Consider the following 7,805-nt stretch of genomic DNA (forward strand, 5'->3'; position numbering starts at 1 on the left):
AGCTTGCTCTCTCTGTCGCCTCCATCCTCCATGTATCTACCCATCCATTGAGGCTCAGAGATGCCACTCACATCCCAGTCCTCTACCTTCCATGCCTGAGGCCACTGCTCTGGTTCGGGTCCCTTACCTCTGGGCAATTATAACAGTTCCCAGCACACCAGTCGCCTTTAGAGCTGCCCACTGCTACTGAAGAAAGAATGCCTTCCTCCACCTCCAGCAAACAGCTACTCTTCCTTCAAAGACCAAATCAGACCTCATCTTTTGGTTCCTTCTTGATCCCCAGCTCCCCCATCCTCCCCTCCCCCATTCTGTTTTAATTAGGTTCTCCCTAACAAAAACTTGGAAATAACCTGAAACTCATCGAAAAGTAGTTGAGTAAATTATGGTAGATCCATACAATAGCATATTGTGTAGCTGTTAAAATAACCTCTTTACATATTTCAAATAACATGGGGAAATGATTAAGAATAATAATGAATGAAAAAGGCAGTAATAAATTAGCATGACAGCCTAGCCTGAACTCTGTAAAAAAAAAAAATGCTTAAAAAAAAACTGGGAGGAAATACAACAAAATGTTAACAGTGGGTCCTCCTAAGGCCCCAGGATTATGAATATCAGTTACCTTCACTCTCTCTTTTTTCCAAAATTTGTTTGCAAAAAGCATGCAATATTTTCAAAATAAGAAAACAGTTTATTTAAAGAAATGATTTATTGTTCCTTTCTGTTGTCTTCTCACATCTCCTCTGAATGCATCTCTCTCCCCTCCAGACGGAGTCTCTCAAGGGTAGGGACCAGGTTGGATCCTCTGCGTCCAAAATGCTCTCCTAGGGGCTGGTAGAAGAGTGCAGAAGAAAGCCGCGGCCTCCGTGGTGCAAGCTGATGAGTGGCCCAGAGCCTAGAGCGCTCTGGATCCATTTTCCTGGGGCCTTTCTGTCTCCCATTTGTCCCTAAGGATAGTGTGGGAACCCTGGCCAGGTGCCCTGGAGAGGCAGCGCGGTGTGGCAGCCAGAGCACAGACCCAGCTTCATTACTTCCAATCAGTATGACGTTATGCATGTGGCTTTGCCTCTCTGAGACTCAGTTTCCCCATCAAGAAGTAAGTGGAGTGTAAGAACGACCCGTCTGGTAGGACTGTCCTGATAAACATGTATGAAGATGTTGGCACAGTATGTGCTGTGCACACGGCTGACGATCATGCTGCTGTCTATGCAATGTGACTGCTGAAGGCTCAACTAACTTCTTACCTGAATGAGACTCTTCAACAGACGGAAACCCAACTCAAAGGAAGATAAACAGAGGAAGAGAATTTATGGGCTCCATTAGGAAGTGCAACGCAGAGCTCGATTCGAGGCCTCACACATAGTCATCGGGACACTATTTCTGTGTGTGTGTGTTTTGGCCTCATTCCCAAGCGGCCTTCCCTCCAGTGGCAAACACAGTACCTCCTTCCAGAGAATTCTGAAAGTTGTGTCCCAGGATTGCCCCTGATTGGTCCATCTTGGGTCACGTTCCCATCTCTGAGCCAATCGGTGTGGCCAGGACATGCAGTGCTCCAATTGGCCAGGCCTAGATCAAGGCCCCACCCCTGGAGACCGTGGGTGGAGTCAGCCCTTTTGGAACCAAACGTACTGGGAGGGAGTGGAGGCTCCCTTAAAGAAAATGGGGAGTCAAGACCAGAAGAACCAGGAAAGAGCGCCGGGGAGGAAAACACCTCAGACGTTCAGCAGCAAGGAGTTTAAGCGGCTCTCTCAGGGTCACCCAGAAAGGAAGATCAGGGACAGGGCTGAAATGTGACCTCAACCAGAACGGAGGTGGCCGGAACTAGAACAGAGCCATAAGGATGAGGTGGCTAAAGCCTGTGCAGTGGCCGAACCTCCAATTCGAATCTGAGCTCCACCACGGATAGCCTGTGAGCCTTTGGGCAAATTGCTTAGCTTCTCTGAGCCTCAGTTTCTTCATCTGTAAAAGGGGGGTAGTTTCAGGACTGATGGGAGGATTAGATAAGATATCACAAGTAAGGCTGTTAGCACAGGGCCTGGCACGTTACAAGCACTCGGTGAGTGTTTTTAATATCTATAAATAAATACAGTAAGAAGGCCTTTTCTGAAAGTCCTGTTTGGAACTGAAAACATCAACAGCCCAACTGGGTCGATTTTGATTAAGCAAACCTCCCTCAAATGCTGCCATCAACGGTTCTCTTTCCAGCAGCCACCTTCTCTCTGTCGTTGGCGCCTAGCTGCTGTTCCCGTCACCTGGGACGCGTTCTTCCTCACTCCCACCTCCACCCCTTTCCTTTTCCCCTGGTTAATTCCTACCCCTCCTTCAGGTCTCTGAAAAAACGTTGGTTCCCCCCAGAGGTGTGTCATTAAGTGAAAGAAAGAAAATATCATACAGAACAGTTAGTACTGGATATCCCATTTATGCAAATATATATGCTTGTGTATATTTATGTGTGTGTCTGTGTGTGTGCATGATTTAAAATGCATAGAAAATTTCCGGAAGTCAGGAGAATGGTGCTCACAGACACCAAGGGCAGACAAGGACTAGGTCTTAATCCTCATTGCGTTCCCAGAACCTGATACACAGGAGCTGGCAGTAGTGTCCTCTTCTTCATCATCTTCCTCACAACTCTTTATTGAGTATTTACTCTGTGGGAGGCAGCGTACTAAGCTCTTTATTATCTCAGCAATCAGCAGCGACTGCCATTTAGCAGATACGGAAACTGAGGCACGGAGAGGCAGTGTTGCTTGGTGAACGTCACAGTAGAGCAGCCTGGCACCCAGGAGGCCATCTTGGATGTTTGTGAATGAAATCAGGACCCACATTAGCCCCTACAGGGACTAGGGAAATCAGCCAGCAGGAGAAAATGCTTCCAACTTCATGCAGCTGTGGGGGACTGGAATTGGTCACCCCAAGATATGTCTCTTTGGCATGAGGATTATTTTGGGCTGGTTACTTTTAGAAACTGCAGACAGGAGAGAAACTCTGGAAAGTACAATTTGCTCTCCCTTTGTTAAGAGACATTTACATTTGTAGAGGAAATCTCCATCTGTAAAGGTGTCTCCCTCTCTGTACCAGGAAGAAGGGAGATGACTTTATCTCTAGAAACTCTCGTCAGCACGGAAGGCAAGGACCCAAATCTGCATAATAGTCTTACACTTGTTTACTGTGCTTTTCTGGTAACCTCCCATAACTGACTCCCTGAGCCCCCAACATCCTCCTCTGTCTTTAGCTGAGGATGGTATTTAAGGTGAAAGCTTCCACCATTTTGATGAGCTACTCAGTTTTTCTGGGTCTCTGCCATGTGTACATGTTATAAAGCTTTGTTTGATTTTCTCCTGTTATTCTGTCTCATGTGAATTCACTTTGTTGGCTGGCCAGAAGGACCTAGAGTGGGTAGAGGAAATGTCTTCCTCCCCTACACGGCCTTTTCTGCTGAGGTGGGGACGTTCAGAATAAGGCCATTCCTGGGGACACCATCTGGGGGGGGGGGGGTGTGACTCAGGGATGTGGTGGGTGATGATTTCCAGGGTTGCTGTGAAAAGAGCCTGAGCTGGAGACACAAGAGAGAAGGAGCTTCCTTTTTCTGTCTCTCTCAGTCACACACATGTACACACACACCTCTACCTCCAACATAGGTGACATGAGTCCCACTTCAAACTTACCTAGCCAAAACAAACTAACAAGCAAACGAAAACAGGCCAAAGAGAAGGAGTTACTGCCAGTTTCCTTGGAGTCGCTAGGAACATGTTTCAGATTCTTTACAAAGTCCCAGGTTGTGGCCAGCTCTCCTGGAGTGCTGCTGCTGGGAAAGGCAGGTCCACCCGCATGCCAGGGGGCGGGCAGGGAGCTGTGGAAGCTGGGTCCAGGGTTTTCCCAGGGAGGCATTAATGAGAGGGAGGGGAGGAGGAGGACAAGAAGCAAGAGGCCTGGGTGTCCCAGTCTCAGAGCTGCAGTGACTCAGCAAACGTGGATGGGATGACTTCAAAGGGGCCGCTCCTTAAGCATAGGTGCTTTGAAGATGCTGGGATGAAAGGCCTTGGGAGGCATAATTGCTTGAGATGCCATTCTCTCAGGGGCCTGCAGGAGCCCAAGTTACTGTTTGCAAGTATCTGTTTTGGGGGTTCCCACTGGGACCTCCTTAAAGGGGCAGTACCCCAGGGCTGAGCCCTCTGCTCTCCTCACCCCACCAGGTGGCTGGACTGCTCTCCCATCCCGTCAGCCTCTCCTGCATGGACAGTGCGGGCTCAGTGAAGCCAAGCCCTGAACATGCAGCTTCTTGGACCTCAATAGGCCGTAGGACGTGGCCTCACACAGGACAGCTGAGAGGACAGAGAAATGCTGTCGGTGCCTTGATGCTAGGGTGAAAGAAGAGGTGGCAGGAGCAGGCCAGAGAAAGAGGAGGGGAAGGTGGCTCGGGGTCACCATGGCAACACTTATCCTGTGCACCAGACCCCTTGTCCCACGTTTCAGCAGGGAAACAGGCCCCGGAGAAGTGTGGCTTGAGCGAGAGTCGTAGATGTCTGGGGACTGGGCAGCTGGAGGTTGGAGCTTGGAATGTGTTTACTCCTCTGAATGATCAGACGTGTGCCTGTGGTGCCTGTGCTGTAGGCTCTGGGAAAGAGGATGTGACGTGGGCTCAGCATGCTTAGCTGCAACTGTTCCATATCTGTTTCTGAAATAGAGCATAGACCGGGGGAGGAGGAGAGGGAGGGGAAGGGGGAGGGAGAGAATTCGGGAGGGGAAGGCGTTCGCCTTTGCTCAAGCTATGCTGGAGTGGGCCCGTCGGAGCTGGCCGCGGGGGCCTGCCTGATCCACTGCCCCATGGGAGGCCCTGGGTTGGGTGGGCATCAACACGCAGGTAGGAGTGGAGAGGGGATGCCACTGCCAAGAGGGACCAGCGCAGTGACACGAGGGACTTGTATTCTTGCAGGTGCTAAGAAGCGCAGGGGAAGAGATTGAACCAAGTTCAGAGGAAGCCCACCCCTCCTTTGGTCCCTGACCAAGTTCTCCGAGGGTCCCCTCCCCTCCCTGCTCCTCCAAACCTTCTGCCTTCCAGCCTTCAATCTCCTTCCTCAGAACACTTGCAGACCTCTTCGACCCTCGAAACCACCTCCTCTGCCCGTGACTCGCCCCCCCCCCCCAAAGTGTCCTGGCTCAGGTTTTCCTTCCTCTTCCTGAGGGCATCTTGTGCTCGTTCCCTCCCGTCTCACCTCCTGCTCTGATTCTCCTCCCAGAGTCAGAAGGCCACGTGTTGCTAGGATTCAGGAGTGGGGTCCTGTTTGGGTAGGGGTGGTGGTGATATTGCGTGGGAAGGGGCATGAGGGAACTGGCTGGAGTATTAACAATCGCCTACATCTTTATCAGGTGCTGATTACACAGGTACGGTACACAGAAACAGGCAAAAAGCTATGGATCCATACACTTAAGATGTGTGCATTTTTCTGTACATAAATTATACCTTAATTTTTTTTAACAAAAAGGAACTAGGGGGAAGTGGTCAGCGGGAACCTCTCTTTTCGCCAGCCTCATCCTTTTTACGGCCCTATTGCCTCGAGAGCGCTGGCCCCGCCTTCCTCCCTGATGCACCATCCTCCCAGCTCTGCTCCTCCCGCGCCGGCCGCCCCTCCTTGGTTTGGCGCCGAGAACGCGCCTCTCCCCCGCGTTAGCTTTCTGTCGCTGGTCCTGCTGTGCTCCCAGGCCCCAGGCTGGTAACCTCAGCGCCTCCTGACTCCTCCCTCTCTCTCAGTCGGCTAAGAATAGACACATAGATGGTGTTCTGAAACGGGTTCAGTCATCTTCGCCTTCTGAATGCCTGCTGGCTGGGTTGGGACCATAGCTCCCTAACTCTTGTCTGCCTCCTTTCTCCCATCTCCAGTCTCCCTGCTCACTGTTGCCAGATTCGCATTCCTCAAGTTCACATCCGTCGTGCCTTCTCCCCTAATCAATGGTTCCCCACAGTGTAGGCTGGTGGATGAAATCAGGAGAGTGGGCACTGAGTGTCAGGCTGAGGGGGAATAACAGCTTCCGTTGCATGATTATCCCCATTTGCAGAGAAGGAAACCAGGGCTCAAGAAGGATGAGCTGCTTGCAGGTAGGGAGCGGAAGAGCCTTCGGGACTCCTCCCCCCTGCGGCAGGATCTGGCCTCTGCCTCCGTCAGCCTCGGCTGCTGTGGGGCTCCTCCCTCGCCCTCTGTGCTTGGAACTATCCGAATATATCAAACTATCATAAATCTGGTCCTTTACACGTGCTGTTTCCTCTGCTGGGAATGACCTGCTCCGACCTTGTCCCCATCAAACTCCTACTCATGTTTCAAGGCTCAGGTCAAGTATCTTTGAAACAGCTTCCTTGATGGCACCAGACATATTCCCTCCCTCATTTGTCCCTGGTTCTCACTGGATTCTGGGTTGGAATGAGCCATCTGCTAGGCTGCGTCGTTCCCCGGACTAGGCTGGGTAGTTAGCACTGCTGCACACTGATGAGTGCCTGGCTATAGTGAAGGTTAAGGGCATGGGCTGTGGAGTCCGGCACTCTTCCCTGTGCCTCAGTGTCCTCATCCATAAAGTGGGCACCATAATACGCCAAGCTCATAGGATTGTTATGAGCAAAGGGCTGGAACAGGCCCTGGCACAGAGAGCCCTCAACTCACCTCAGCCCTCGCGTTTATCTGTGATTTTATTTAACCTTACAACTCTCTGACCCAGGTATGACCGCTCCCACTTTACAGAGGAGAAAACGGAGACCCAGCCAATGCCCAAGGTCAAAAGGGGCTAAATCAGCCCTCTGGACTCCAACCCTGTGCTCCCCGCCCCTCACCCCTGCACTCCACTCCACCTGGCACCCCGCACCCACACAAGCCCTGTCAATGTTTGTTTGTTGCAGGAATAAAAATGATTCACCAAGCGGCAGCTTCGCCCCTCCAGTCTGGGCAAAATTTCCGGACGATTGTTTGGCGTACTTAGTAAAAATAAACTGCGTACATGGTTGACGCATCCTGGTCACCCCTCTGGCCTCAGCTTAAATGTCACTTCCTCATAGGCTGTCAGTCACCACCCCCTCACATATGCATTAGCTCCCTGAATGAGAAACACAGGAAAGTATCCCAAAACCGGTGAGGCCCTGGGGAGGAACACGGCAAGGGCAGGGATGGGAGTGAGGCTCTTTTTTTTTTTTAAGATTGGCACCTGAGCTAACATCTGTTGCCAATCTTTCTTCTTCTCCTCCCCAAAGCCCCCCAGTACATGGTTGTATATTCTAGTTGTGAGTGCCTCTGGTTGTGGTACGTGGAACGCTGCCTCAGCATGGCTTGACAAGCGGTGCTAGGTCTGCGCCCGGGATCCGAACTAGCGAAACACTGGGCCAGCGGAGTGGAGTGCTTAACCACTCGGCCACAGGTCCGGCCCCTGATTATAACTTTTTATAGAGCTTGACCTTCATGTAGGTAAAATCTCCCAAAACAATTAAACCAAAAAGGGGGAGAATGCACTAACTCATTATTAAAGTTAATAAAATAATCGCACAGAGAAAACTTCAAGTTACTTCTGGGTATTGTACTCTGAAAAGACATCTTTAGTGAGATATAAAGGCAAAAAAAAAACCTGTAAAAAAGTACTTTACTCCATAGGTACACTTTTAGTAGTAATATTAAAATGGGGATTTTGAAACTTACATATATTGTAGGATACAACAAATAACACATTAGTGTTATTAGGAACTAGTTTTCACTGCAAAACATACATAAAGATTTTTAAATTAGAGTAGCTCCCTCAGGCCCACAGTTGGTAACCTCACACTTAGTGTTTGA

This window comes from Equus przewalskii, chromosome 29 (assembly GCF_037783145.1).
Source record: "Equus przewalskii isolate Varuska chromosome 29, EquPr2, whole genome shotgun sequence".
Classification (NCBI taxonomy): Eukaryota; Metazoa; Chordata; class Mammalia; order Perissodactyla; family Equidae; genus Equus; species Equus przewalskii.